Source organism: Pongo pygmaeus, chromosome 5 (genome assembly GCF_028885625.2).
Source record: "Pongo pygmaeus isolate AG05252 chromosome 5, NHGRI_mPonPyg2-v2.0_pri, whole genome shotgun sequence".
Taxonomy (NCBI): Eukaryota; Metazoa; Chordata; class Mammalia; order Primates; family Hominidae; genus Pongo; species Pongo pygmaeus.
Window position 1 is genome coordinate 6,419,016 of NC_072378.2, and position 27,237 is coordinate 6,446,252.

General features: G+C 41.7%; 2 pseudogenes; one reads left to right on the forward strand and one right to left on the reverse strand.

Moving 5' to 3' along the window:
• The window catches only part of LOC129038787 (snRNA-activating protein complex subunit 5-like), a 290,162-nt pseudogene that overhangs the window by 188,335 nt on the left and 74,590 nt on the right, over positions 1–27,237 (reverse strand).
• LOC129038785 (calponin-3-like) lies at positions 12,870–13,806 on the forward strand (annotated as a pseudogene).

Here is a 27,237-nt window from a genome sequence, read left to right on the forward strand (position 1 = left end):
TATGAATCCTACAGCAGCCAAATTCATACATAGTAGGATGATGATTGTCAGGAGCTGGCAGAGGGGGAAATGAAAAATCGCTGTTCAATGCGTATAGATTTCTGTTTTGCAAGATGAAAAAGGTCAGGAGATCCATTGCAAAACAAAGATCGGTAAATTTTATGTTGCATGTTTTTATCGCAATTTTTTAATGCAAAAAAAGGTGAGAAATAGTAATCCCTGTCTCATAGGGTTGGTAGAAGAAAAAGAAAATAATATAAATTATATAAAATATTTACCACCGTGCAGTTCCTCCTTCTCCCCACTGCACTCACACAGACTCACACACACACTCACACAAGCACATATGCACCACAAACTCACACATGCAAATACGCATACTCTGTCTCACACACACACACTCATACACGAACATATGCACCACAAAGTCACACATGCAAATGCACATGCTCTTTCTCTCTCACACACACACTCAAACACGCACAGTCACACACACACACACACACACACACACACACTTATTTCTCTCAGCTGTTTCCCCAGCCTCTCTGCCCGAGTCTCCTTTTAGCACAAGCAACAACAGGAAGAACAAGTCGTGTTCAAGGACTTCTGTATTCAGGAGTCTCCTCGGTCTGCATTCTGGAAGATTCTTCCATATCCTATATTTCCTTACATGAATTCTTATTCCAAAGCATTTCAAGACACTCTTAAAATAATGGCTCTAAACTTTCAGAATCCTCAAATCTAGATATAGTGAAGCAGTTGAATCTGAGCTGTGTACAGCATAATAAAACGTAATCATGCCTTATTTGACTGTAATAAGTATTTTACACTTTATAAGTTGTTTTCAATACATTAACGCATTTAATTCTTAAAATAAAAGAAGGAGGTATTATTATCCCCCTTTTTTAAAGAGGAAAAGCAGTTTCAAAGAGTTTAAGTGAGGTGTGTTCAAAGTCACCAAACTAGCAGGGATCAGAGGTGAGTCTCTGAAACAGCCATCTGTTGGCTTCAAGATTTTTCTGCTCTTTTTACCTCATCACTGGGTAAGAGAGGGTAGGTCAGATAAGAGCTATCTAAGGACTCAGGAAACCGTGGGCACGCTGCCTGGATCGGGCACAGAATCAGAGCTGATCTAGAAAAGAGAACACACATTTCCCTGAAGGCATGGAGAACAGGAGGAATTCAGAAAATAGGACACGAACTTTTTCAGAGCGTCACACTGAAAGCAGACTTCTTGCAGCCAATAAACAGAAAATGTGTCACTACTAAGTGCTTGCTTCTGAGGGAAGGCTAGAAGAGCTAACGGAAGGGCCCTGTCTCCAAGTTCAGAAACAGAGGAAGCATCCCAAAGTCCGCAGCACAAATACCGAAGGCAGGAGACGCCTCGTTTCAAGAGATTAGGGTTTTACAGTCTTAGGCAGGTTCTAAGTAAAAACATATGAAAAAACAGACCCTGGTGTGTGATGTTCTCCGCCCTGTGTCCAAGTGTTCTCATTGTTCAATTCCCACCTATGAGTGAGAACATGCAGTGTTTGGTTTTCTGTCCTTGCGATAGTTTGCTCAGAATGATGGTTTCCAGCTTCATCCATGTCCCTACAAAGGACATGAACTCATCCTTTTTATGGCTGCATAGTATTCCATGGTGTATATGTGTCACATTAGGAGATATACCTAATGTAAACAACGAGTTAATGGGTGCAGCACACCAGCATGGCACATGTATACATATGTAACAAACCTGCACGTTGTGCACATGTACCCTAGAACTTAAAGTATAATTTAAAAAGAAAGAAAAAACGGAGCCCCTACACCATACTAGCAAATTGTATAAAGGTTACAGAGAGAATGAGAAACATTACCCTGTTCTAACTCCAAAAACAATAAAATTTAACGCTGATCCCTCAGCATCCAGAGAAGAGTCCCTAGGAGAATCCTGCTATTTGGGGCGGTTGTCACTGTGGCTGCCACATGGTGTCACTTGTGAAACACAGTATTTGGTCTCGTGCCATCTTACTTCACTACTGGGATCTCTGGTAAACTGAGTACAGGCTAGACGCCTCCACTGAAACCTGTGCACACCCTCACTGTAGCCATTGAGGAATGCTGCCAGCACCACCGTTTCCCAGTGTTTCGGTGCGGAGGAAAGTGGACTCTCTGTTCCTCTCTCTCTCTGTCTCCCTGTCACCACTCCATGCCATGCTGACTTGGGCTCACTAGGTTAGAGTTCTTTACCCACACGGTTCTTTTAACACACACAGACACAAACATACACACTTTTCTCCCAAAACCTGTCAACCTGTCCCCCAACCTCCATGTCCCAGATTTCCGAGAGCTGAGCTTGCTTCTCTTGATATCTAGTCCTAACCATTTCTTGCCCCAGGATAAATCACATTTCTCATAGGAATAAATTTTATGCTGTGATAAGTTTCATTCCACTTTAAAAGGCAGGGCGGGGCATGGTGGCTCACACCTGTGATCCCAGTGCTTCGGGAGGCTGAGGCGGGTAGACTGCTTGAGCCCAGGAGTTGGAAAGCAGCCTGGGCAACATGGTGAAACCGTATCTCTACAAAAAATACAAAAATGACCCGGGTGTGGTGGTGCACATCTAGAGTCCCAACTGACTCAGGAGGCTGAGGTGGGAGGATCACTTGAACCTAGGATGTCAAGGCTGCAGTGAGCCATGATCATACCGCTGCATTGCAGCCTGGGCAACAGGGTGAGACCCTGCCTGTCTCTAAATAAATAAATAAATAAATAACAGGCAGATGGACTCCTTACCTCAGAAAGAACTATCAGATAAACTGGAAGGATAGAGTATGGTTTGGGGGTAGAGTCACTATTAAGAACAAGTTGACGGAATCGAAGAAAGAGGATGCCTTAAAAATAAAAATATCCAGCTTTTCTTCCTTGAACAATGCAACTGAAAACCATATGGTACATGACTATTTCCTGGAATGAGTAAATGGAAAGTTAAACAAAACCTTCAAGTATCCCCAGGTGAGATGCACGATGGGGGGAAAAAGGCATGTAAAGGTTTAGATTTAATTTTCTTTCTTTTTTAAAATTTCCAAGACTCACATCTTCTGCGAGTTTGAATGTGTTAACCTAAATCTCACAAGAACATGCTCCAAGAACGTCCTGTCCCATAAAACCATAGGAAAGAGAAGCATCTTAGGTTGGGCTCTCCAGAAGCAGATCCTGAGAGGAGGATTCCTTTACAAATGACTTTTTGGACATGCTCTTAGAGGAAGCCAGTAATTGCAGGGAGCAGAGCTGGGAAGGGAAGAGGCCGAGCAAGAAGGTGAACTCACTCAGGCAAAGTCTTGCAGAGAGTTAGGCTGCAGGGAGCTCAGGAGTGTAAGGCCTGTTCTGCCATGCAAGGGAGCTGAGGCTTTCAGACTCCTGTAGCCATCAACCACTTAAGGTCACCCCAAGCAGATGTAAACTCCCCTGGCACTTCGAGCTCTCAGGTTATGCATGCCAGGGAGGCTCGAGCACACTGAGATTGTGGAAGAAGAAAGCCCCCTCAAGCCAACAGGCACACAAGAATGGCACAAAGGAAAGTAGCAATGATTGGGCAATGCACAGACATTATCTGCTATAAGGAGCAAAGAATGAAATTTGAGAGATTCAGTTTTCCCATATACAAACTAAGGTTAACGGTCCAGCACCCATCATCTGTAAAACAGGGAAGATACTAACACCTGCTTCATTGGGTGGTTGTGAGGATTGCATTAGACAATTGAGGAAGACACGTCTTCAGCTCTCAGAAATACCAGCGTCTGTAAATATCTACAAGCATGTAGAACAGCGATTTCAGCTGGGCCTATGGCTCCAGTTATTTTGCCAAAAGAAATGCAGTGACCACATATGTATCCAAAAATCTCTGAGGTCTCTACCATCTCTCAGCAATTTGGCGAATGCAGGAGGAACTTGGACAACTTCTAGGGGGAATTTAAAAAGCACTTTAAAAAGCGTAAACCCACCAGTTTGAACTGTACACAAAGCATTTCTTTCTAAAAATGTCCACCTCGGGTCTGTACAGTGGTTTTTGCCCTGTTCGTCTCTCAGGCACACTTATGAGGAGAGCTTTCAATGCATCCAAACAATTGCTTACAAGCATCAACCTACCATGAGGGTTGGCCCCACACTGAGCTAACTGAGGAGCCATGAGGGAGCTGTTTCTATGGCATTTGAGTAGCACAGAATGTGATTTTTCTCTGGAGAAGACTTTTGAGAATTAGAGGGAATTAGTCATATTTTCCAATGTGGGAATTTTAACAGTTGTGAAATTATGAAGAAGACCTGACTCAACAATTTCAATATTGCAATATGTCACCTAGCTGTCTTGTTACTCAAAATTACATGATTTAAAAGACAGTGACTTTAAAAAGAACCCAACCAAGGTTAGAAAGAAAAAGGAGATATGCAGACAAAGCAAAGGAAAAATATAAAATTGCTGAACATTTACAGAGCTAAGTTTAACAATTCTGGGCTCATTTAATACAGTTTTTATCTTAAATAGAACATTGAAAGGCATGTTTATCCTCTCAGTGAATTATATGTTAGAAATGCACTCTTTAAACAGTGGGTTTTTTTAAACCTGCAATATGGAATCTGAACTGGATTTAACATGTTGCTAAATATTCAAATGGGTCATCCCTTCATACTCCCTTTTGGTAGGTTAAAAAAAGACGAGCAGACGTTCCGGACAAAGATGAGTAAGCCAATTCAAGACCACCTTTGTGCTATACTTTTTCCAGCCTCTTAATTAGGCTACTCCTCATTAACTACCCTAAATGAGCTACAAATAATGATCAGGTCCTGTCCTTTATATATGAAAATTAGTCTATTAGCAAGTGCATGACTAGGGTATTTTCCAGGAGCAGTGAAGGGTTTGAACTTTTTCAAGTACACTCTCTGGGCTTTCCTTGTCCTCAAAAGTACACCTTTGCAGGACAGCTAGCCAGGGTGAGAAGGAAGCTAAAAGACTCTAAAACAGACCATTCTAATGAGCTTGGTCTCATTAACATTGGGTGATAATTAGGTAACCTAGCCAGAACAAATGAAACACTGGGCAAATTTGAAGAGATATAGATAGTTCCATGGAATGTTAAATACAAAGCTAGAGGTGGTATTAGCCCTTGACTAACTAAATGAATCACTGAATAGAACAAGCACTAGTGTTTATAATCAAGAACCTTAAGGAAAAAAGGGTGGGTGTTATGGTAAAAGAATGATTGCTACCTACAACTCACCAAATTCCCACATACACACATTTCCTGACATATATTTTCTCCTATTGTAATAATACCAATCGAATACGTTAAGAGACCCCAGGCTTATTGTAAACACTTAAGAAAGAGTATCTAAATCATCCCAAAGAAGTTTATTCCAATACGTTAACTTCAAAAGCTTATCACTCTTTATGCACTTTCAACAAAATAGTTCTCCTCAAATCGATCTATAAATTAAATGCAATTCCAATCAAAATTCTGGCAGAATCTTGTATGAACTTGACAAATTCATTTAGAAAGCTATCTGGAAGAACAAAGCAAGGAAACTTGCTTATCCAGACACTAAGAAACTACAAAGATTAAGTAATTAAAAAGAAAAAAAATATGGTCTTGGCATTGCCCAAGACAGAGATCAATGGAATGGAACGGGAAGCCCAGAAACAAACCCAAGTAAATGTGTGAATTTGTTCTGTAGCAGAGATGGCATTATAAATGAGTGAGGAAAGGATGAAACTTTTTAGTAGCTGATGTTAGGAAAACTTCACAACATAAAGACAAATGTCTACCTCATGGCATATAAAAATTCAATTCTAAATTGATTAAAAACCCAGATATGAAAATTGAAACTATGAAATAAGTATAAAAATATTTTTTAATATTGTGACATTAGGATGTACAGAAAGAGTTTTCAAATAACACTCCAAAAACACAAGGTGAAAAAAAAAATTGACTGCAACAAAATTGAAGATTTCTATTCAATGTAGAATATCACAAACAGGGTTAACATATAGGTGATAGAATGGGAGAAGAGAATGCAATATGTAAAATAAATTGGAGGTTAATATCAACATTATACAAGGAATTCCTACAAATTAACAAAAACATATAGAAAGCTCAATTTTAAAATGTCCAATGTATAATAGGTAATTCACAGAAGGAGGAAGACAAATAGTTAATAAATACATGAAGAAATCCTCAGCTTCATCCAACAATAATTGTTGATATGTAAATTAAAACAACTTTATGACCATTTGGTTGACAAAAAATGTGAACATTGGTAAATACCAAATATTTGTGATGATGTTGGCATACAAAAACTTCTTGCACTGCTGGTGTGAGAGAATATTGGTTATGATATATGAGATTATTGTTCAAATATATTCACTACTTCTCTGCCACTTCCATCAGAGGAGTATATCTCCTCTCCTGATTGGGCCTGGCCATGTGGCTGAATGTGGTCTCATGGTAGACACCCCTGTGCACTTCTCTGCTCCTGGATTTAAAACCTGGCCGTGTGACTTGTTTTGGGCAATAATATGTTAAGAGAAGTGACTTGAGCAGAGGCTCCAAATGTGGTTTCTTGGTTAGGCTTTATCCCTTGTGTTTCTGCCATTGCCATGAGAAGAATATGCCCTAGCAATGTCCACCAGTCCAAGGAGGAAGAGAGATGCAGGGAGCAGACCTGAACCAACCTAAACCTGACAAAGAGCTAAGCCTACCTAAACATCCAGCTGACCCCTGACCCAGAGCCAAGCCTGCCTAAACACCCAACTGACCCACGGATGTATCACTGATAATAAATTGCTGTGTTTTAAGTCATTTAGTTCTGTGTAAGTTTATTTCACAGTGTTCTTTTGACAACGACTGACTGATACACTAATACAGCTTTCAGTCGGTATTTAATGGCTATAAATAGTATATACATTATGTAACAGAAACTTCTACACAGGCTTCTCTGATTTTTCCTTGTTAGTAAAGGGTGCCTCCCACTATGGAGTCCTTTAATTCCACACACTTGCTTCCACAGTCTCTTTTATAATATATATAAAATGCTAGTCAATGGGACCAAAGAAAACATCCACTAACGGACTTCTGGCAAAAGTTTTCCTCTGTAATAAAAAAAGATGCATGGGAAGCTATAACCCTCTTCTTCTACACTGGCTGTGATCATGCCTGTGTGTGATGTTCAGAGCTGCTACAATCATCTTGTGGCCAGTGGGAAAAATAACACTGACTTACAGAGGACGGTAGAGCAGAAAGATGAAACTGACCCAAGTCTTTGGTTACACCACTGAGCTGCTAATGCTTCCTCTAGAACGCTTGTTGTTATATGAGACAATTTAGGTTCTTACTATTTAAGCCAATTTAAGCAGAAATGCTAAAAGCATTCATAATTATCCATGAATCTCAACTCATTATCCCATTAATCTCAACTCCTAGATATGAACAGGCAAAATCCATAAGAGGACAGACGTGATTGTACTCATTACAGTATTGTTTTCTGACAGCAAGTACCTGGAGGCTACCTAAGTGTCTGCCACTTGGAACATGGATGATTAAAATGCCAATGATGAAATGTTAGGCAATAATCAAAAGTAGTAAGCTATATCTAGATAAGAAATTTGAATAAATCTCAAAAACATGGAGTGAAGTAATAAAAGTTAAAACATAGAATAAAATATATAACACAGTTCCATTTACATAAATAAAGAATATAAACACAAGACAACATTACAAATTTTCCAACCATTCATATATATTTAAGGAAAAGTATTAAAAGCATTACAGCATGGATAATAATTAAGTAGGATACAAGAATGTTAGCAGGATTGGGGCATGAAAAAGAAAAATAATTAACTAAAAATCTGAGTACTTATACCGGTTGTTGCCACATAATGAATTATCCTAAAATGTAGTAGCATTTTTTGTAGAATTGAGGTCTCTCCTTGTTGCCTAGGCAGATCTTGAACCCCTGGCTTCAAGTGTTCCTGCCACCTTGACCTCCCAAAGTGCTAAATTACAGGCATGTGCCACCACACCTGGCCTGTAGTAGCTTTACAACAATAAATGTTTATTATCTCAAAGTTTGTATGGGTTAGGAATCCAGGCATGGCTTAGCTAGATGCTTCTGACTCATGGTCTCTCAGATGACTCCAGTCAAGGGTTGGGCTGCAGTCTCATCTGAAAGTTCAGATGACAATCTGAGGATCCATTGTTAAGTTCACCAACATGGTTATTAGCCGCAGGATTTAGTTCCTTGTGGGCTGTTGGACTAAGGGCCTGAGTTCTTCATGGCTGTTGGTTCCTTGCCATGAGTCTCTTTATAGGGCAGCCCACAGCACAGCAGCTTGATTCCTCAGAGCAAGTGACAGAGCAGGAGATAGTATGTACAAGTTGGAAGCCATAGTCTCATGTTTGCTGTATTCAATTTATTAGAAGCAAGTCACTAGGTCCAGCCCACACTTAAGGGGAGAGTATTACATGGGGGAATGAGAATCAGGAAGTGGGGATCACTGGGGGCCACCTTAGAAGCTCCCGACCACAGCCCTCAATGCCATGACCAGTGATGATCACTTATCATGAACTGAGGAGCCTAATCACTTTAACTTGGTGTTCCCATGCTCCAAAAAATGAAAGGCAAACCAGATGGCAAAAAGAACCAATGTGGCTTTGACTTTTATATATTTGCAGATCAAGTTCTAGATAATTGACATTAAATAGTTCTTGACAGACTGAAGAGTTATTTAGGACAACATGCTGACTTTAGGTATGTAACTATTAAGAAACACGGGAAAAAATCACAGTTTTTTATGTAAGATTAAATATCAAGAAGCAGAAAGAAGGAAATGAATATTAGTATTGTTTCTATGAAAACAGCAGCAAATCCAGATTTAACGTAAAAAATACTGTTCTATATGATAAAACTTTTTGATGTAGATTTGGATAACTCTATAATCGGAGAAAGCTTTTAAAGATTCCCTTGTTTAACAGGTGGAGAATCAGAGGTTCACATGGCCAGTGACTTACCTCGGGTCATTGTAAGCACCTACCCTGGGTCAAGCCACTCTTTACCAAGCAGAATTGCTTGTCAGAGTGAAAATGTGATATCTGCAGCCTCCAAGTAGAATCTAGTCTGATTCTAAATGGGCTAGACTTGGCAAAATCTTTCTTCCTTTCCCAGGAAATTTACATCAAAGAGTTAATTGCATTAAATTGCTCTGTATTTAACTTCCGTGTCTGCTAACAAGCAAAATTTCAATAACAGTCTCCATTTTCTGTGTAAACCGGAGAAGGACTTCTTTTATTTTGTTTTAGTACTATTTTTCTAAAGCTCTCTCATTCTTTTTATGCTCCTCATCACAGTGTAAGTCCATGAAAAATTAACGCCCCTGTTCAGCAGGGAGGCTAGCTCCTCTTAAAAGAATTTTCTGGAAAACCCAACAGCAGGACATGCATCTCCAAGCAGATATGTCATAGAAAGGTACAGTGTGTTCCAGAAGCTTCTCCCAAGAGACTGGGGGTCTCAAGGGCTGTGGCAATTACATTTGACTCATTTTATGTTTCCTCTGCTATCCCTTACTTATTTCATATAATAGCACATTTTGAATCTATGAGTTTGCAAAATCCAGGTAAGCCACTATAAAGATGTAGGAACCACTCTACTTTCTTGAACTCCATGGGCAACTAGGGAAAGCTGATGTGTCAAATTTAGAATTCCACCAACAAAATGGCATTTGCAATTGCTGAATACAACAATTGTGTTCTATGAGTAAGATATTTTGTGTATAACAAAAAGTTTAAAACATCAGTGCATATTAGAAAAATACGCAGTGAAACATGGGAGTAAATGTACTTGCAAAGCAAAAGTTAATCAGTGTAGTGAAAATTTTAGCCAGAGAACTTGGTTGGTGTAGTATTTAATGAAAAGTAAATCTGTGTCTTCTCCTAAAGTTAAAAGTATAATTCTTTTTAGTTCCTGCATCAGTTTATTTTTATACACAGTTATAAATCCCCATTTGGATTAAGGTTTTTTACCCGTAAAACTGATAAGGGCTTTCAAATTATGTCACATTATTAAAGAATCACTCTGAGTATAGTAGGTAAGAGTAACCCAACCACACTTCACTTAGTGAGTTTGATTCTCTGGTCGATTAAGATCACAATTCTCCATTTCTGTGCCTATTCCTCTTTTGTCCCCCATCCTAGAGATATTTTGATTTAGCTCACTTCAGATTCATACCTGTTAGGCATTATCTCATAAAATCACATAACCACCAGGCGAATCAACAGCTTCAACCATAGAGGTAGACACGGGTTGACCACCAATGGGGAATCCCATCCAGTTGAATTTGCTTGCTGACGCCTTTACATCATCTCACCCCTCCATACCAGACCCCACTGGACTCAGCAAGAGCTATCTGTCTCTTCCATTTGTGCTCCATTTCTGCTTCAAGGCCAGACAGCTCTTACAATCTTAGTCCTCAGCATCAAATTAGATGCCTCATTTAGTAAAAAGCTTTCACTCTGCTCACAATTCCTACCTTCACACCAGCCCCATCTAGGTCTAATATTCTGTATATCTCATTACCCAGCTCCAACAATAACACTCGAATTTAGCCTCATCAAAGGTCATAATAGCTTCCATACCTTAGAATGAATGGAATAAAACATATGGAATGCATGAGTCACATATAAATGTGGTTCACACATAAATGTGCAATATTTATTGTCTCTCAAAATATTTCACAAGTCCACCACCTTCATCCTTGAGTTTTGCAGGTAAATAAAATGAATGAGCAGAGGACATTAATTACCATGGGGTGTATGCATTTTTAAAGGCTTTAAAGCAACAGTGGTATTAATATCTCTTTGATACACCAGAAGAGCAATCAGAGGAACACTAAAAAGTTTCCCATTCTCTCATTCCAAGGTTGTTTATTAGCTGAGCTAAATCTCTCAGAATCAGAGCCAGCCACCTCCGTTCCTCTTATATATGTCTCAATCATTTTACATAGAAAGAATCTATTCCATTAACCATCAACTTTACAGGAAGCAAAGCATAAGATGGCTGCTAACATAGCTAATATAACCCGGTGCTACTCTAATGGAAGTAGAGAATCCAGAGCCCAAATGGCACTGTTCCACCGTGTGGTCTTAGAACAGCATTAAATAGTTAAAGGAGTAAAAGCCTTTTAAAACACAATTTTTAAAAACAGTCCTTTAGTCAAAACTACTCTGGCCTAAATCCACCCTAAATCACTGCAAGATTCCATAGAAACTCAAAGGAAACTGCACACTAATGGATTCTCCAAAGAAAAACACATTATAATTGAACCATCCTATTCCTTTGCACACATAACAGCTGGTCTGACCACACAAGTTAGATTCTGGAGCCATATTTTAAGAGGGACAATGACAAACTAGAACACATTCAGAATAGGGCAACCTATTCTGAAAACTATTTCCTATGATGAACGGTTGAGAGGACTGGTGATCTATATTCACCAGTGAGAGAAATGAGAGAGCTGCCTGCAATAATGGGAGTGGCTAGCTCGCTGGACTAGGATTACACTAGAATGGCTTGAACCATTAATCAAGTAAAGAGCCCTAATCAAATAAATGCAAATTAAAACAACAGTGAAATACTATTTCCACATCCCCACATCTCAGCAAATTGGGACACACACACACACATATAATTATTTTTTCCAGTGGAAATGCCTACAGTTTCACTGCTAGGAAGAGTGGGAAAAGCTTTTCTGTTAGTCTGGAAATAAAATTCAAAAATCTTAAAATTGTACATACCTTTTTACCAAATGTTTTCATAGCTAAGAATTTATCTTAAGAAAATAACTGGATACGTTTTCAAGGAGTTTTGTAAACAAATGTTCATCAGAACATTATGCTTACCAAAAAACAAAATAGAAAGAAAAAAACAAAACGGGGAACACCTAAACATCCAATAAAAATCTCTGGATTTTCTCCACGAATAATTGTATAGTGCTTACAACGTGCTAGTCACTGCCAGATATGTTCCTTCTAATTCCCAGAATCCCTGCAACAGCCCTATGTGGGGGACATTATTATCCCCATTTTACAAATAGGGAAACTGAAGTGCAAATGTGTCACGTTGCTCACAGCGTCACAGACAATACACAGTGGGCCTGAAAGTCCAACACAGGCCTCCTGCCCAGACCCTGCGCTAACACCCACATTAGATTGGTTAAAAAGTAATGGCAGGTAAACGCGTGAAATACAATTTTCAAAAATTAGGCGAAAGAGAAACGTGATGAACTCACTGGTATAAGTTAGCAAACTCCACCTTCTCCCTCTTTTAAAGAAAACTGAGACAACATTTGCCCTTCTGTCTTCTGGCACCTCTCCTCTTCTCCAGCTTTCCAAAGACCTCACCCCCAGCCCTTCCAGCCCCTGAGGTGGAATTCTTGCAAACCAGACAGCCCCACGTGAGCAGCTCTGAGCTGGCTTGCAGCCTCTGGCCAGTTTTTGCTCTTCTCTCCACTGCCCTTATTCCACAGATTAACAGATAGAATAGAAGTAACTAGGAAGCATATTTTTATTTTTACATCTCTCGCAAAAAAAAAAAAAGCAGTGTTTTTAGGCAAAATAAAAAGTTGAATTTGTAGGGAGCCGCCGTGCGGACAGCCAGCAGTATCCGGAGAGGCCCTGGAGCCTCTGCAAACCCCGTGGGACCCAGGCGTCCAGGCACCGCGCCCAGGAGAGCCAGCTCTGAGCATTCCCGGGCGGCCACTCCTTCGGCCAGGAGCCTGGAACCCGAGCGCGAGAGACCAGGCCCCCCCAGTGCAGCCTCTTCCCACCACCCGAACCATCATGGCTGACTTCAACTAGGGCCCTTCCTACCGGCTCTTGGCCAAAGTCAAGATCAAGATCGCTTCCAAATAGGATTATCAAACAAAAGATCTTCACAACTGGATAGCAGAGGTCAGCTGGGCTTAAAGGAGGGCATCCTCCTCTGTGAACTCATCAACAAGCTGTAGGCAGGCCCAATGAAGAAAGTCAATGAGTCCTCATTAAACTGGCCTCAGTGGAGAATATTGGCAACTTTATTAAAGCTATTCAGGCTTATGGTGTGAAGCCACATGACATATTTGAAGTAAGTCATCTTTTTAGGATGGAAACATGACCCAGGTTCAGGCTACTCTGGCAGCCCTTAGTAGGTCTGGCAAGCACAAAAGGATACAACCATGGACATCAGGATTAAATATGCAGAAAAACAAACATGATGTTAGGATGAAGGAAAATTAAAAGCTGCTGAAACTGTAATTGGATTGCAGATGGGAACCAACGAAGTGCCAGCCAGGCAGATATGTCAACTTACGGGACTACAGGCATCTTTATGATCCCAACATGCAAACTGACAAACCTTTTGACCAGACCACAATTTGTCTGCAGATGGTCACTAACAAAGCAGACAGCCAGGCAAGGATGTTAGCACCAGGCACCAGAAGGGCCATCTACTATCAGAAGCTAACATTACAGCCAGTAGACCACTTGACGATTTCTCTACAGATGGGTACCAACAAAGTGGCTTCCCAGAAAAGAATGGGTGTGCATGGGCTTGGGGTGCAAGTATATGGTTGCAAATACTGTGCTGCTCTGACAGAACCTATCGTTCACAACAGAAACAAATGGTTTGAAAATCAGTGATAGTGATTATCACACAGAATACCCAGATGATTAATATGGCGAGTACCAAGGTGACTGCCCTAGAGATTATCAATATGGCAACCAAGGCATTGATTACTAGATTCACAGAAAAGAACTCAGTATTTAGTCTACTGTTTTCATTCAGTGAGAACCAAGCTATCTTTAAATAATTTTTATCTTGTCTTCCTAAACCACTATTAAGCTTATTGTACCTTAAAAAAAAGACTTATATACATTCCTTTCTCCTGTACCTGCCTCTTCCCTAAATAGTTGCCTTTTCTTGTTGTAATAGTTAAATCCTACAGCATAACCAATAACTAGCATTTGAAATAAAAAGGAATACTCTGAAAGGGGAGAACTCTTGCACAGCCAATTCTTTTATTAAAGATCTATGCATTTTTACAATCTTAAACTGGTGATTTCAAACAACAGGAAACTATTATTTTTGTACAGTTTAGTGTATCTGATTTCAACCTGGAAGACTAAGCTCATCCTTATTTCTAAATGTGGTCTTTGCCAACTAAACCTAAGATGCAACGTTTTAGAAATTTACATATCAATGTTGCCACCATATTGTTTAATTTTTAAATAAAGTCATGATCAGTGTGTGTTTATGATTATATACATACTCGTTCTCTTCCTTAGCTGACAAGATCTTTTCAGAGTGATGTTTCCAAAGGAGTATGTACGAAATGGTCTGCAGACATTTAGATCTGGGTGGTGCATTTGCTCTTCCTGATTTTGCCAATGTATCAATCTGGAGCTGCTCTGTATCCTTCAACTGTATTGGCTGCTGAATGTCTCAGCATGAAGTTATCACACTACCATTTTTTTTTTTTTTGAGATGGAGTTTTGCTCTTGTTGCCTAAACTGGAGTGCAATGGTGCAAACTCCGCCTCCCGGGTTCAAGGGATTCTCCTGCCTCAGCCTCCGGAGTAGCTGGGATTACAGGGGCACTCCACCATGCCTGGCTAATTTTTTTTTTTTTTTTTTTTTTTTTTTTTTTGAGACAGAGTCTTGCTCTGTCACCCAGGCTAGAGTACAGTGGCGTGATCTCGGCTCACTGCAACCTCCGCTTCCCGGGTTCAAGCAATTCTCCTACCTCAACCTCCGGAGTAGCTGGGATTACAGGCATGTGCTACCACACCCAGCTAACTTTTGTATTTTTAGTAGAGACAGGGTTTCACCATCCTGGCCAGGCTGGTCTCGAACTCCTGACCTTGTAATCCAACCCCCTTGGCCTCCCAAAGTGCTGGGATTACAGGCGTGAGCCACTACGCCTGGCCATTTTTTTGTATTTTTAGTAGAAATGGGGTTTCACCATGTTGACCGGACTGGTCTCGAACTCCTGACCTCATGATCCACCCACCTCAGCCTCCCAAAGTGATGGGATTACAGGTGTAAGCCACCACACCCAGACCGCACTACATTTTTTATACATAAATTTTGTTTTAACATTCAAAAAATAAATAATTAAAAACATTACTCATGAGTTTTCAAATTTTTATTTTAGAATAACTAGGGGAAAATAGGACAATAGATCTAATTGCTAAGAGGAAATTTTAAAACTTAGGTTAACCCGTAACACTTTTTCCAATGAATTCTAGTTTCTGTCTTTTTTCCTCTTCATGCTGAATAGTTCCTTGTCATCCTGTAGAGATAAAAAATTCTTGCATAAGAAAAAGATAAATACAATTCTTCCTTCTTCTGCATTAGAAAATATCCTGTTGTACTGGGTGTGGTTGCTCATGACTATAATCCCAGCACTTTGGAAGGCTGAAGCAGGAGGATCACTTGCCCAGGAGCTGGAGACTAGCCTGGGCAACATGGGGAAAATCCATCTCTACAAAAAATACAAAAAAAAAAAAAAAAAAAAAAACTAGCCAGGTGTGGTGATGCACAGCTGTTCAGGAGGTTGAGGTAGGAGGATAGCTTGAGTCCAGAAGGTGGAGGCTGCAGTGAGCCATGATCACGCCACTGTAGTCCAGCCTTGGTGACAGAGTGAGACCCTCCAAGAAAGAAAGAAAGAGAAAGAGAAAGAGGGGAAGAGGAGAAAAGGAGAAGAGGAGAAGAGGGGAAGGAGGGAAGGGGGTAAGGGGGGAGGGGGGAAGTGGGGAAGAAGGAAGGAAGGAGAAGAAAGAAAGAAAGAAAGAAAGAAATCTTGTTTTAGCATGTGACTCACTTGTGAATACAAGCTTGTTTTAAACTCATGTTCTGTTTCTTCACAAATTCCTATTAAAAGCTAGATTAAAATATAAATGACTAGATAAAAATGGTTTTAAGAGTCTCTTTATATAAATACCAATCAGAAGTAGAAAAATACATAGAAGGAATTGCCTCAAATAATGCAAAGAAGTCTGTCATAGCAACATAAGTATTATATGAAGAACTGGTGGAATACTCAGAATTGCTCAGAATCTACAAGTTTTGTGCATAGAGAGCCAATAAGAGCCAGTGAGAGCTGAGGGTCACCCTGATCTTTTAACTTCCTTGGATTAAATGCCAAGACCAAGATTTGCAGACAGTCTGGCACCCTGCCAATCAATGATGGATGGGGCTTCCCAGAGGAGCTTCACATTCTTATGGTTACCCCTGACTACAAGCCTCTATTTCTACTGAACTGGATGTCAGTGTGGATCCTAGCATAGTCCTCTACAGGCTGCTTCTGTTCTGTACCAAATCAATCCAGATATGGAAATGTCTTTTCTTCCCAAACAAACAAAATTCAGAAAACAAGCAATAAGTAAAGCCCATGTTCACACCAATACTCCACTTGGCAGACTTTATACAGGAGGTTGGAGAAGATCAAAGAAATTTACATCATAGCAATGCAAACAACAGATGAGGATAGTATAACCTGGTTCCAAAACCACTTTGGCTTGCCTCCCTGCCATGGGATTGCTGGTCACACCAACCCTAGTGAAGCTTCTGCCCCCTCAGCATCTTGCTAAGTTCCCTCTCTTTCTTCTCTCTCTCCTCTCAATTCCTAAATCCTGCTGACTGCAGTGCAGAACATTTAGCTCTTCTATTTCCTTTTCTCCTGCTAACCCCATGTGATTTGTTATGTTATTTTTTTTAACAAAGCCAGTTCCTTGAAACGGAAATGCTAATGTTGCTACAAAGAATGTTTTTTATAATGCATCTTCCGTTGTAATCATAGAATCTTAGAAGGCATTTGGTCCAACACCCTTGAGAAATCTGTAAGAAAAAGGGATTAATGACTTACTCAAGATCTTATAACTTAGAAGCAGCAGAGCAAGCACAAAAACCCTATTCTCCCAATTCTGTCTAATGTGTTTTCTATTACTAAATGCAAATGATAAGACAGTTTAATATTCATTAATAAGAACCACTAGACAAATTGTTAATTTTGTTTGTTTATTAAGTTGTAAGAAAGTAACATATCTATCTAATACAAGTAGTCCCAAAAACTTTTAATCATCAAATATTTTTTGAGCACATAAATATTCCAGGTTGAGTAAATGCTTTTGTTTGACACATAGATCCTTTGTGGCAGGGTCCCAAATTACCTAATTTATGTCTATAAATACCATCTATATACTGATGACTCTCCAAATTTATGTATCTCTACTCCTCACCTCAGCTCTGTACTTGTGCACCTAAATGCCTTCTTTACCAAGCTGACTAGTTGGCTAAAAGGCAAGACACAATTCCTGGATCCTTTCTCTGCGGCCCCTTAAATAGTTCCTTCCTTGGAATCTCCATTTCAGTAAATAGCATCACAGCTGCCTAGTTGCTCAGGCCAAAAATCTTCTGACTTATCTTTGATTTAGCTCATTCAGTTAAAATCTATGCCTACTCTACGAGTTCCTCTTACAAAATATATACTGATTCCATTGCGTCTGTCTCCACCATAACCACCTTATCCAAGCTCCATGAGCTCATGACTAGGCTGCTGTAAGAGACTTCTTGCTAGCTACTTTCAGTCGTCCAAATTCCTGCCTTCTACAGTCTATTATTCACAAAGCCAAAGTGGTTCTTAAAAGTGTAAAACACATAACACTCTTGCTCAAAACCCTCCACTGCCTTTCCAAGCATGACCACCAAGTCCCTATCTTGAGCCTACGGGGGCTGTGCATGACCTGGCCCTGTTTCTCAGTGATTAAATATATCACCCTCTTGTTATGCCTTTTATTTCATGCCTTGTTTAAGAAATCCTTTCTATTGCAAGAACATAAGGACATTCTCCTAATTTTTTTGTGAAGGTCTGTAATCCGTGTGGAATTGATTGTGTGATGAAGGAATCCAGTTTCCTTTTTTCCTCATAAATAGCCAATTACCTCCACATCATTTATTGGACAGCCCATTCTTTCTTCACTGGGCAAATCATATTTCTATGAATGGAGTCTGTTTCTGGTTCTCATTTCTGTTCCATTGGTCTATATTTCTGTAGATCTGAGCCAATATTGGATTATAATAATTATTAGAGTTTTATAATAAACCTTGATTTCTGATAAGGCAGGATCCCCACTTGCACCTTTTCTTCTGCAGGAATTTCTCAGTTATTGTTGGATATTTGCTTTTCTGCATACATTTTAGAATTAGCATTGCTTATAAATCTGCATTTATTCCTACCGTAGCTTGCATTGAATTTACAAATTACATTGGTAGTAATGGTAATTATGAATAGATGTTGAACATTATCGAGTGCTTTGTGTGCATCTGTTGACATCGTCTTAATGCTTTTCTCCTCTAATGTGGTGATTGACAAATTCAATACAATAATTTTCTATTGTTAAGCTAATTTTTATCCCAATATAACCCAATGTGACCATGTTTTTCATACATTGCTGGATTTAATTTACCAATATTTGATTTAAGATATTGTGACAATGTTCATAAGTAAGTTCATATTATTTTTGTCTTGTTTTGGAATCAAGATGATAGTAGCCTTAGAAAATAAATTCCCTCTTTTTCTAACTCTCAGGAAGATCTTCTGTAGTAGTATAATTATCTCTTCCTTGAAAGATTGGTAAAACTCACCTATCAAGGATCTGGGCCTGGGTTTCTTTTCTTTTGACAGGGTCTCACTTTGTCACCCAGGCTGGAGTGCAGTGGTGTGATTATAATTGAATGAGTAACTTTGATCACCTGGGCTCAAATGATCCCTCCAGCCTCAGCCTCCCAAGTAGCTGAAACCACAGGCACGTGCCACCACACCCAACTAATTTTTGTGTTTTTGTAGAGATGGGGTTTTGCCATGTTGCCCAGGCCTGGGTTTCTTTATGAGAACATTTTAAACTACTAATTTTACCCTTAATTAATCATTATAGGATTGTTTATGCTATTTTTTCCTTGAACTAGTTTTGGCTAGTTAGATGTTTCTAGAAATTTGTCCTTTTATCTAAACATTCTAATTACTGGCATGTAACTTTTTATATAATTTTCTTTCATCATGTCTTCTGTACTCATGAGTATATCCCTTTTTTTATTCCTAATTGTTTACTTGTGCCATCTCTCATTTCCATAGAGTAAAGTCATTGGAGTTTTATCTGTATTGTTAGTGTTTTTCAAAACACAACTTCTGACATTGTCAAATCTCTCTGGTGTATTTTAGCTTACTATTTCATTTATTTCTCTACTTTTCTTTGTTTTTATTTTTTCATTCCTGCTGCTTTCTTGAGTGTATTCTGTTTTCTTTTTTCCCCTAACTTAAGTTGGCTCTGTAGTTCACTAATTCTTAATCCTTCTTTTCCCATATATTCACTTTGATTTTCCTCAAATTACCTCTTTAACTTTACCCTCTGTTTTGGTAATTAGCATTCCCATTATAATTCTATGTTATGTGTCTCTGATCGTAATTCTTTGAAGTTTTTCCAGACTTGCTTTAAGGACTTCTGCATGTCAATTTTTGCAAATGCTGCATGTACTCTTGAGAAGACGATGTGTTCCTTAGTTATTAGAGTTCTTGCTTTCTTGGGTGCTGGTAACTTTTGAGTTCATATGAGGTTGGAGTTAAACCATGGGAATTCGGAGGGGCTTGCAGAGAAATGCTTTCCTCCAGAGATGATTTATGTTTGTTTCTGCAAGGTGCCTGGAGGTCCTCAGCTGAACACTTGTCATGACATTTCAGCTCACTCTCAGGTTCTGCTGTCACTTTAAGTTGCTAACACAGTCACAGTTCAGAAACTAATATATCCAGTCCCTGGCAGTAGCCAAAGCCCTTTCATTGAATCTTAAATCTTCTCTCCTCCTGCCACCTGCAAAGAGAACTATGGGTATTACCCCTCTTCCCTCTTTCCCGTCTTCCCAGCATTCCCTTCCCACCATAGCTTGCCAATTGTAGTCTTTGACTCCTCCAGAATCAGGACCAGGAGAGAGGGGATTAGGGAAAAGGAGCCACACTACAGCAGGGCCATCTTTGTGACAAGTATGGCTGGCTGCTTCTTTCTCTCATAGACACCTTGTGGGTACTTCAAAGATTCTCCTATTGGATGTTTCCAATTGCAATGCATGAGACATGGGTGATGCTTTTTTTTTGTTTTTAATCAGAAATTTTTTTTTAGTGCAGTTTTAGGCTTGCAGCAAAATTGAGAAGAAGGTACAGGCATAACTCTTAATTCAGGTAGCCAAGGAGGTGACCACCACATGCACAGCCCCACACATTTACAGCCCCCCATATCAACATCCCCTCCAGTGTGGTACATTTGTTACAACTGATGAGCCTACACATCATCACTCAAAGCCCACAGTTTACATTAGACCTCACTCTTGCTGTTATACATTCTATAAATTTTGATGAATGTATAATGAGATGTGTCCATCATTATAGTATCATACAGAGTGGTTTCAGTTCCCTCAAATACTCTGTGCTCCACCCATTTATCCCTCCCTCCCCTCTAATCCCTGGCACCACTGATCTTTTTACTGTCTTCCTAGTTTTGCCTTTTCCAGAATGTCATACAATTGGAATCATACAGTGTGCATGAAGAAGCCTTTTCAGATTTGTCTCTTTCACTTGGTAATACGCATTTAAGCTTCTTCCATATGTTTTCATTACTTGATAGCTCATTTCTTCTTCAGAGCTGAGTAATATTCCATTGTATGGGCGTACCACAGCTTTTTCATCCATTCACTCCCTGCAGGACATCTTGATTGCTTCCAAGCTTTGGCAATTATGAGTAAAACTGCTGTACACATCTGTGTGCCATTTTCTCTATGGACATGAGTTTTCACCTCCTTTGGGTAAATGTCAAGGAGTGTGAATGATGGATCCTATGGTAAGAGTATGTTTGGTTTTGTAAGAACTGCCCATTGTCTTCCAAAGTGGATGATGGTCTTTCTCCCAATGGAACCAGCTGCTTCCCCTCAGCCTGCCTGCAGTTCTTCTTGCAGACTCTTAGTAGGAGTCCATTATCTCCTCCATCCTGGCCACTGGACAAGGTCTTAAAGTGCCTTCAGGCTGACTTTCCCTCCCACATGGACCACATCTGGCCCACAGAGGAGCACCCCATAAATTCCTCAGGGAGCACAGTTACTTCCTTGATGCAACAGCACCTCCCCTGCGCTGCACCTTGCCAGCTGGTGCCTCCTCCCCTGTTCTTGCCTAGTAACTATGGATTGAGTACAAAACATGGTGTGGCAAGGAATATGTTCCCTTCCTACAGAAAGGCCTTCTTTGCTTGTGGCAGAAGACAGAGTGCATGCAGGCCGTCAGCACACGTCCCAGCAGAAACCGAGCCCATCAGAGCCTGTGTTGCTCTTGTCTGAAGGCCGCTCACCTGCTGGCCCTTACTCTTGCCGCTTGGTCTCCTGGGTCTCAGCTGACAACCTGAGGTACTTACAGGGCGCCTGCTCCTTTGTGCCTGAACTGACAGTTACGTCCACCCAGCACCACCAGCGTGCCAGCATCTTGGCTTAGCTCTCCAGCTTCTTAGCAGCTGCTTCTGTTTGGTTTCTGGGCATTGCATTGTTCACACGCACAGCTTAGACATCAGGAAATGGTTTGAAGAGAAATTGCACGAAGACACAATTTTCCCTGGTTCCCTTTTCTCTGTGTTCGTGGCCCATCAAGTCCTGACAACTTTGTATCCTGAATTCCAGTTTTTTTGACGGTGGCAAGCTATGAGCTGCCACTTTCTGTTTGGGTTTCACACCCCATGACAGGACCTGAATCAGCAAATGCTCCCGGGGGACAAAAACAGCTGCAAAGAAAGAACTGACTTCAGTGCACTTCTCTCCTTTCTAACATCTTGGCCCTTGGATTCCAGTAACCTTGGTTGCTCTTTGATGTTCTCAGACTACTATATTACATTTTATTTAGTTTGGTTTTCACAGTTCTTCAGCAGGAGGGTTATTCTGATACAAAATACTCCTTTACAGCCAGAAATGGAAATCCCCTTTAAGTTTTCTGAGGTTTTGTTTTTGTTTTGGTTTTTTTTTTCAAAAAATGTACTAGGTGGCATTTTTCTTATATAATGAACATGTTTTCTCTTCGCTTTAAATGTGAAAGATAATTTGACATAGAACAAAAATGTTTGGTTCACAAACACTTTATCCTCAAAATTCTGTAGATGTGGTTCCATATTCTTTTTTTTTTTCCCCCTGGAGATAGAGTTTTGCTCTTGTTGCCCAGGCTGGAGTGCAACGGCGCCATCTCGGCTCATAGCAACCTGTGCCTTTCAGGTTCAAGCAATTCTCCTGCCTCAGCCTCCCAAGTAGCTGGGATTACAGGCATGCACCACCACATCAGCTAATTTTGTATTTTTAGTAGAGACGGGGTTTCACCATGTTGGCCAGGCTGGTCTCGAACTCCTGACCTCAGGTGATCCTCCCAAAGTGCTAGGATTACAGGCATGAGCCACCGAGCCCGGCCAGCCATATTCTTTTTGCACTTGATGATTCAGAGGATAACTCCAATGTGGGCCCTATCTTTGTTCCTTTGTGAAAATTAAATTAAATTAATTGGACATTAATTAAATTAATGTTTCAAACAATATACTACGAAGACTGAGATCACATACAAAGCAATGTCTGCACGGATGTTCTGCAGAGGTGGCTGAGAAGGGATCTCACAGCTCCCAAGCCCTCGCCACAACCAGAGGGCAGGGGCCAGTGGGCAGCTGGGTGCAGGGATTATTTGTGAGGAGGGGTTTGGAAGGTGGTTTTAGAGTGTGTCTTCCAAGCCCTCCCTGGCTCTTCTACCACAAGTGTTGGGGTGAAGTGGTGCAGAGGGGGACATTGTGTCATGGAGCCCTGGGAAGCATTGAGATTAAGAAACCTCTCTCGGGAGGCTGAGGTGGGCAGATCACGAGGTCAGGAGTTCGAGACCAGCCTGACAAACATAGTGAAACCCCGTCTCTACTAAAAATACAAAAATTAGCCAGGCGTGGTGGTGGGCACCTATAATCCCAGCTACTCAGGACGCAGGGGCAGAAGAATTGCTTGAACCCGGGAGGCAGAGCGGCAGAGGTTGCAGTGAGCCCAGATCGCACCATTGCACTCCAGCCTGGGTGACAGAGTGAGACTGTCTCAAAAAAAAAAAAAAAAAAAAAAGAAGAAACCTCTCTCATTTAGCCTTCTATCTAACGATGTTTCTATACTGACCATGTTTAGAAATTAGCAAATAGCATATGGTCTCAACTAAATTAAACACCCACAGGAAAAAAATAGTTTAAGGAAACATACCAAAAGGATTCTTATGTATTTAGAATCTGGGTAATATTTAATTTTTGTTTTCATATATTTCCTTCTTTTCCAAAAATTGAGAATATCTATTTTTATAATGAAAAATCATATTTTCTAAATGCCTAAACACACAATGTTTAACACAACACTATGTACACCGTATATGTATGGTTAACATACAATTAGGTAAAAATTATCCACATGGAAAATACCTGGATAGAACTCCCCGCCCTCCACACACACACACAAAAAAAATTCGCAGTGTTTTCCTCTGCATAGCGATTTCTCTATATATATCTGTAAATTTTCAAATTTTTATGTAATGGGGGAGGGAAGGGGAAACTTTAAGAAAACACCAGTCTCAGATATATGGCCCACCTGTGTGTGGGTGGTTTAAAGAGCATACCTGGAACATTCACACCAGGTTCCCCTGGGAGCCCAGTGTCCTCCCCAACTCCAAAACCACGCCCGGCTACTTTTTGTATTTTTAGTAGAGATGAGGTCTCACCATGTTGGCCAGGCTGGTCTCCAGCTTCTGAGCTCAAATGATCCACCCGCCTCAGCCTCCCAAAGTGTTGGGATTACAGGCATGAGCCACCGCGCCCGGCAGTTCGTTTCATTTTCCTTCACTACCTTTCCTCGCTCACTCCACTGGCTCGTTCTTGGAGCCCCGACTCCTCTACACTGGGTCCCCACTACACTGGCCCTTGGTACATATATTCCCACACTGTCAATCAACTCTTTCACCTCCACTCTGCGAGTCCCATTTCCCTGGGAGCCCGCGAGCTCCTGGGACAAGGATGTGACCATCCCCAAGCTCCTTCTTCAGACCGAGCTCGCGCGGCCTTTCCACAAATGCGATTAAACTGAACAGGCGCCCTTCCTCCCTCAGCCTTTCCTGGCCCTCATCCTTGGAATTCCCAGCCCCCAGCTTTGCTTGGGAAATCAAAGGAGGCCAAAAGGCACAAAACAGCTCACTGGGGAGAAAAACCCGAGTCTCCCTCCCAGGTCAGTAATTAGTGCGGCCGGAGGAAGGGCAGCCCCTGGCACAGTCGGGTCCTTAACAGCACCTGCCCCAGAAGCTGCCTTCGGATGGTCAGCCGAGTGAATCGCCATGAAAAATTAATCAGCCTCTGCCTGTCCGCGGCCCAGATGCGCGCAAAGCAGATGACCTGGCAGGAACCAGCCGCAGTGAAGCCACCGCAACCGCAGCCGCAGCCGCAGAGGGGAGGCCGTGCACCCGCCAGCCGGGAGAACCGCGCGCCTGAGCCGGGCGCATGTGGGAAGTGGGCCACGAGACTGGAGGCCACCGAGATGGAGTCTCCGGCACTCGGGCTCAGGCCTTTGTGCTTAGCACGTACTCTTGGAATCCAGCAGGCCCTGCTCCGGCCGGCGCCTCCAATCCTGAAGCGCGCACCTGGGAACTCACGCACCGCCCAGCCGCGAGGGGCTCGGCCTGGCTCAAAGCCATGTTATTCTCGAAAACACCCGTGGGAAGCACACGCTGAGCTCCCGGGGCCCCTAGAGTATGCAGAGAAGCCGGCCCTGGGAGACTAAATAAGTCTCTCCCCCTAGGACCTAGTCCCTTGCCCCCAGCTCCCGCCGCCACCGCGCAGCCAGAGCGCACCGTCCCTAGGGCTTTGGCGGTGGCCAGAGCCAGCAAGTGCGGCAGCCTGGAGCTGGGGTGGCGAGGGCGGATGGCAGGTTGGAGAAATGCAACCGAGCCGCAGGTTTCTAGAGGCCTCTACAGCCCCTGCCATCTGGGCACCGCACAGACAGACGCTGCGTGAGACCCTGAGCTCGCCACCCCCATGCGGCGCTGCCAGCCACTCCGCTGCGGGTGCAGGAGAGTTCCATGTCGGGGACTGAGGGACCAGCGCCGGCTCCCCAGTTCTCTGCATTGTGAAGTCATTTTCTTAAACTCGAACTTTAAATAACCACCGATGACTTGCCTACCGGCCACGCAGATGCTATGCTCTGACCTCGCTGGGATGTGCAGCATTTTTCTACTGTTTTGCTTTTGAGTCAAATCAGGGAGTTTAGAGAAGTTTTAGATTCAGGTCAGGCTTTCCCAGGACCTCCAGGCTGTGGACTGTGCTCGAGCTTAGGCCAACAACGCCATCTGGTGGTTATGATCCGCATGTACCCGCCAATGCCTGCAGACCGGAGAGAGTGACGTAATGGTCCACAATTGTTCCTGAAGCCAGCTCTGCAGCAGGCCAGATGTTATGGGTGTTTTATACCCCAGTTTTTCGTGTAAGTCACTGAGCGAGGGGGTTTCTTCATAGGACGAATGCTATATGCTGTAACGGAAATTCCCCTTTTTGCAATCTATTCTATAGAGAGTGAATTTGAAGCTAGGGAGACATGGGACATAAAAAATCCAATCTCTTTGATTCCCAGCCCGACTACCTGACTTTACCAGGTCCCACCAAGACAGGATGTGAATGCATGCCTCTTGATTCCAACTGTGGAACTGTTTTACATTCCTATGCTGTCATGGCCTCCACCAGCTCATGCATTCCTTCAGGACTGAAAGCACACTCCACACTGCCTGAAAAATTCCCAGGACACTGATCCTCACCAGCGTTGCCCTCTGTCCCTCAGACTTCTTTTATTCCCTTATTACCCCAGCCTGTGGCTGGCCTCCCGCCAGGGCGCTGCAGCACCTCGGACCCCTCAGCTGTGTCTCTACTCTTTGCCTCTTACCTTGACTTGCCCAGCACCCTGCAGTTGCTTTTTTGTCTTTACCCCATCTGGCCAAGACTAACTAGAGAATGTCACCAAACTATGCCAATTGGACCAGCTGCAAATTTAGGCTGTGGGACTTCAGATGAGCCCTCACTGCAACTCAGTTTTCAGCATTTGTTGATTCCTGCATTGCAGATATTCCAAATGTTTCCTTCTAATTTTTAGCTCTTGCCCTTACAGTATCTCACAATTTGAGAAACAACTTCTACTTTCCAGAGTTGAAGTTGGCCTCATGTGAGTTTCCTCAATGTTGCCTCTTTTGCCCTTAAAATGTTTGTATCACCTTATTTTTTCATTCTACGTTACTTCAACAGGGAAAAATCCTTTGTCTTTCCAAACCAAATGCATCTGCTTTTATCTCTAACATAAAATATGAAGCCCAAACAAAGCAGGAAAAAAAAAACCTCAAAATAGAAGCAAAAGGAAACTTCAAGAAACTATCATTAACATTCTCAGAAGAATGAATAAAAAATATTGCACACATGAAAAAAGAATGCCACAAGAAAAGGAACATTCAGGAGGTGGAAAAATCCTCTTAGAAATTAAAAAATATGATAGCAACAATGAAAGTTTCAAGAGAAGAGTTAGAATAGAAATTTAGTGAAGCCTTCCAGAAAGTAGAATAAAAAGGCAAAACGGCAATTTTTAGAAAGAAGGAAAACTACAACATTAGCCCAAGAGGCCAAGTCAGCTATGTAATTTGAGAGACTCAGTGAAAAATGATGATGTGGAGTTCTCTGTTTAAAGAATTTTGGCTGGGTGCAGTGGCTCACACCTGTAATCCCAGCACTTTGGGAGGCCGAGGTGGATGGATCACAAGGTCAAGAGATTGAGACCATCCTGGCCAACATGATGAAACACCGTCTCTATTAAAAATACGAAAATTAGCTGGGTGTGGTAGCATGCGCCTGTAGTCCCAGCTACTCCAGAGGCTGAGGCGGGAGAATCACTTGAACCCAGGAGGCAGAGGTTGCAGTGAGCTGAGATCGCACCACTGAACTCCAGTCTGGTGACAGAGGGAGACTCCGTCTATCTTGAAGAAGCTGGGGTCAGTGCAATGCACCTGTAATTCCAGCCACTTGGGAGACTGGCTTGAGGCAGAAGGATGGCTTGAGTCCAGGAGTTCAAGACC